Source organism: Magnolia sinica, chromosome 13, assembly GCF_029962835.1.
Source record: "Magnolia sinica isolate HGM2019 chromosome 13, MsV1, whole genome shotgun sequence".
In the NCBI taxonomy this organism is placed as follows: Eukaryota; Viridiplantae; Streptophyta; class Magnoliopsida; order Magnoliales; family Magnoliaceae; genus Magnolia; species Magnolia sinica.
In genome coordinates, this window is record NC_080585.1 from 35827822 (window position 1) to 35833124 (window position 5303).

General features: G+C 41.0%; 1 non-coding gene across 1 annotated transcript; it reads left to right on the plus strand.

Annotated features, from left to right (window-relative positions):
• Positions 1–2389: 2389 nt before the first annotated feature.
• Positions 2390–2496, plus strand: LOC131224396 (small nucleolar RNA R71). The gene has a single exon (XR_009160884.1). It is a non-coding gene; the product is annotated as a small nucleolar RNA R71 (small nucleolar RNA).
• Positions 2497–5303: the final 2807 nt, after the last annotated feature.

Below are 5303 nucleotides of genomic sequence, written 5' to 3' on the forward strand. Positions count from 1 at the left end.
CTATCTGGTTGTAGCCCGAATACCAGTCAAGAAAACTGTAATAGGAATGACCAGCTAACCTTTCCAGGATCTGATCAATGAATGGTAAAGGAAAGTGGTCTTTCCTCGTGACGGTATTCAATTTCCTGTAGTCAATGCACATTCTCCAACCAGTAGTGACTCTAGTTGGCACGAGTTCATTATTAGCATTGGCTACGATGGTGATTCCGGACTTCTTAGGGACCACTTGAGTTGGACTCACCCATTGACTATCAGATATAGGGTATATAATACCCACATCCAATAGTTTAAGAACCTCGGCCTTAACCACTTCCTTCATGTTTGGATTTAGTCTACGTTGTGGTTGCCGAGCGATTTTTGCATTATCCTCAAGATATATGCGGTGAGTACAAATCGAGGGATCGATTCCTTTGAGGTCCGCTATCGTCCATCCCAGGGCTCCTTTATGCTCAATGAGAGTAGATATGAGCATACTCTCCTGTTCTTTCTCCAGGTGGGCAGAGATCACCACCGGGTATGTCTCATCTTGACCTAAATAGGCATATTTCAAATCAGAGGGCAAAGGTTTTAGGTCAAGCTTCGGCGGCTTGAGGTTAGACGGTAGAGGCACTACATCGGTTTGTGGCAATTCTTCAAATTGTGGCCTCCACCGGTTAACTTCAAGTACCGGTGCAGTATCAAGCAAGGTACACGTCTCCCTAATCATGTCATCATCAAAATCATGGGAGTGGGCCAGGCACGTCTCTAGATGGTCGGAGGATAAGGTCAGAGGTGTCGTATCTTCCACGAAAGAGTCAATCATATTAATGTCGTGGAAATCGTCATCATTCTCTGAGTTGCTGCTGTTATTGAAAAAAATATTTGAGTCCAATGTCAAATTTCCAAAAGACATAGTCATGACACCATTCCTGCAATTGATAATTGCATTTGACGTGGCATGGAATGGGCGACCAAGAATGACGGGAATCTGAGTGCTCATGTTAATGATGGGTTCGGTATCCAGGATGATAAAATCTACAGGGTAGTAAAATCTATCGACATGGACTAACACATCCTCATTATCCCTCTTGGTATAGGAACAGAGCGATCAGCAAGTTGTAGTGTGGTTAGGGTGAGTTTTAATTCACCCAAACCTAACTGTTTGTATACCGAGTATGGAATCAGATTGACGCTCGCTCCTAAGTCAAGAAGTACGTGATCAATTCGATGGTTCCCGATTACACATGATATGGTTGGGCTACCGGGATCCTTGAATTTCTGTGGCACGTCTTGCTTCAGGATGACACTCACTTTCTCAGTCAAGAAGATTTTCTTTTGAATAATTTTCCATCTTTTGGTCGTGCATAAGTCTTTCAGGAATTTGGCATATGAAGGTATCTGTTTAACGACATCAAGTAGAGGAATGTTGACTTTCACTTGTTTCAACACCTCTAGTATATCCTGAGAGTTAGAGAGAGGTTTTGGTGAAACCAACCGTTGGGGGAATGGAGCAACTGGTTTCTCTAGAAGTTCCGGTTCTACTTTTTGTGGGGCATCACTGGATCCATCATTGTTGTCCTCTTTTAGTTCTTGAGGCTTTTCGGGCCTAACCGGAAGAGTTTTATCAATGATCTTCCCACTCCTAAGAGTGGTGATGGATTTAGCATGCCCCATCTGATTTGAAGAGCTGGGATCATTATTCTCGTACTGCGGTTTAGGATTGGGGAGAGGTTGTGCAGGAAGCATCCCCTTTTCTATAACCGTCATACGAGAATCTATCTTTTGCATAAAATCTGGGATTCCCGGCATTGCCTGAGCCAGCTCTTGTATGGGATTTTGAACTGGTTCCTCTTGAGGTTTCACTTGATTTGGATTTTGATTGAAGAAACCTGGAGGAGTCGCCGTTTGTCCATTCCTCCAACTAAAGTTTGGATGATTTTTCCAGCCAGGATTGTATGTGTTGGAGTTAGGTCCAGTAAAAGGTCTTTGATAGTTGTTTACGGCATTGGCTTGTTCATTCAACACTCCTCGAAAGGCGGGTATTGTAGGACAGTTTTCAATTGTGTGAATGTTGCAATCATAGATACCGCAAACAATTTCATTGACCTTATCCTTCTTTCCTTCCATGGCCTCAACTTTCCTTATGAGCGTAGTCACTTTACACTTGAGATCATCCTCTTCTTTCAAGAGATATAATCCACCTTTCTCCTTTAATTGAGTCGGCCTAGACGTGGTGTTCGCCATTGGGTAATAGTCTCAATGTTGTGTTTTTTCAGCGAGACTATCGAGGTAATCTCATACCTCGTCAACATCTTTGTTGATGAACTCTCCATTATACATTGTCTCGACCATTTGGCGCATGGAAAATGTCAATCCATCATAGAAAAAATTTGTAATGCGCCACGTTTCAAATCCTTGTTGTGGGCATGAACTGACCAAATCTTTGAACCTTTCCCAACATTGGAAGAATGTTTCATCTTCCTTTTGGGCAAAGTTCATGATCGCTTTTCTGAGGGTAATCGTTTTATGATGTGGGAAGAATTTTTTTATGAATTCCCTCTGCATATCGTTCCATGTGCCAATGGATCTAGGACGCAGTGAATGTAACCATGTCTTAGCTTTCTCTTTTAAGGAAAAAGGAAAGAGTTTCAGCCTAATTGTATCCTCAGATACATTAGGAAAACATAATGTAGCTATAATCTCATCGAACTCTTTCAAATGTAAATATGGACTTTCTGATTCAAGTCCATGGAATTTGGGAAGGAGTTGGATAACTCCTGGCTTGATGTCCATTTGTCTCGTGTTTTCAGGAAAAATCATGCATGAGGGCATACTCACTCCCGCCGGTTGTAGATAATCTCGTAAAGTATGAGGCGGGGGTGCCTGTTGCACCTCATTTTCATCTTGGGTATCCTCCACCCTGGGTGGGGGTAGAGGAGGTTGGTCTTCAGCCATAACTTCAGTTAACTCAGGGGATTTCGATCGGTGTCTAGTCTTGCGATGGATAGTCAACCCCTCAACCAATCCTCCTTCAGTCAAGAGACGTCGAGTGTCGTCACGGGCCCACTTGGGCATGAAAGCACTCGCAGCCCTCAATTAAAAACCTAATCCTAAGAAAGGGAAAGAAAATCTAGAAAGAAAGAGAGAGTTGGAAAGAAATTACCAAATTGGAGTCCTAAGTTAAAAACCTGCAAAATAAAACAAAAATAAGTTAGATTCTAAAAAGAGAAGAATCATCCTTTAAAAGAAAAATAACAGTAAATTAATTTCTAAAAGAAGGTATTCTTAAAAGAAAGTGAAAATTTCTAAAGTAAATTAGGGAAGATCTAAACTAGAAAGTAAATTATTAAAAGAGAACTAAAAAATAGAAAGTAGGGAAGGAGCTTACCGAATTAGGAATTTCTATCTTAAAGGCCTACAAAATAGGAAGGTTAGTTTCTAAATAAAAATTCTAAAAATAAATTAGGAAACAAATTAGATTCTAAGATTAGAAAGTTACTAAAAATAAAAGTAGAAAGTTAATTAAGAAATAACCTAGTTTCTATTTCCTACAGATGAGAGGATACTAGAATTAGAAAATTTCTAAGATTTAAACCTTAATTCTAAAAACAGAAAAAGTAGAGAATTTAGGAAAGAATTACCAATTTAGAAATTTATGTCAGGATCCTACAAAACAGGAAACAAGTTAGTTCTAAAAATCAAATAGAAATAAAAATCTAAAACTAAAGTTAATAAAATCCTAATCTCAAACTAATTCTAAAACTAATTAATTTCAAAGAATCGTAACCGTCAGTCCCCGGCAACGGCGCCAAAAACTTGTTCACTCCCCAAGTATAGGGTTGTGATGTAGTAATAAACTCGGTGAGACCGAGGTCGAATCCACAGGGACTGAAACTTGTACGTGATCTGAAACTGACTAGATATAGAACTAGCAAAAAGATGTAATATAAATTCAATGTAAATTGATGAATAATGGTGGAATAATTGTCTAAAACTTAAGTAATTCAGAGAAAGGAAACTAGGGATTCAGAGGATCCACTTGTAGGGATCAGGGAGATCTTATGCCTGCATTAAGATTTATGGAAATCAAACTGAACCTACTTGATCTGGTTTTCAAGAGATGAAAAGTATATGAATTAGAATGGATTCCATCATCTAACCATGCCCAGGAGACAAAGCAAACAACAGGATTAAACTAATTACCAACTAATCAACAATGTATGAAGATCAGGAAGGGTACTGTCATCCTACCATACCCATGGAGCAATGATGAACAACAGGGTTTCCTAACTTCATAAACATAAAAAAAAGGGAAAGAAATATTCAAAGCCATTGTAAACCCATTGTAATTTCAGTCACAACAGACCATTAAAGACTGAGAAGATATTCTTTTAATAATAACTCAAAGCCAAGTTCAGTTCATAAATTTAAATGAAAAGCAGGAAATAGTGTCTCCCATCTCGCTACAGGCTTCACCTCTTAGCCCTAGCTAAGAGGTTTAGCCACACATGATATGGGCTAAATAAACAACGAAATAAAAATAAAAAGGGAAAGAAAAGAACACGAAGGAAGAAGAGAAAAAAAATCACTTCTCGTCCTTGCCAAACCCAACCGCTGCTTCTAGCCATGTTCACCTGCCTCCTCAGCTGTTTCACGTCTCAGCCACGTCCAGCAGAAAATCCACAGCCGCTGCTTCCAATCCCACTGTTTCTCTCCAGCAGCCTTAGCAAAAAAAAACCAGCCGCTGCTATCTAGCCTCCAAACTGAGCCTCCCCTCTTTTTTCCTTTTTTCCTCTCTCTTTCTACCTTATAGGCAGAGTCGGACGGTGGATGGGAGTCGGTGGGAATCTTCGCAGCCACGTGCGCAGGACGGAGATCTTGCGCAGAGCTTGAGGCGATGAGATTTCGGACGGAAGGTTCCTTTACGCAGCGAAGCTACGTTTTGATGTAGATTTCAACAAAATCCTTCATCCGATGCGAGATCCAACCCATTCAGATCCCTTGGACCTGGTTGACCCAACCTTGGGACGATTTTGAACGGCCAGGATCTTGGACCGGTCCTGGCCACGAGTGCAAAACGGCCTGGATCAGATGGGTCTCGGACGCGCGCAAACAGAGCCTGCGCTCTTGCGCTGTGCCGATGGTGGGACTCATGAAAGGCTTCGACGGACAAATCCACTCCGTTCATTGCGTTACCCTAGCAATTTAGTTCTGGGATGGTGTGATTCCATTTAGATTCGGTGTGGTCCACGGAGTTCTTCTTGCACCGTCCATCTTCCTTCTGAACGGCTGTAATCAGATCCTCACTGCTTCTTGGAAAATCT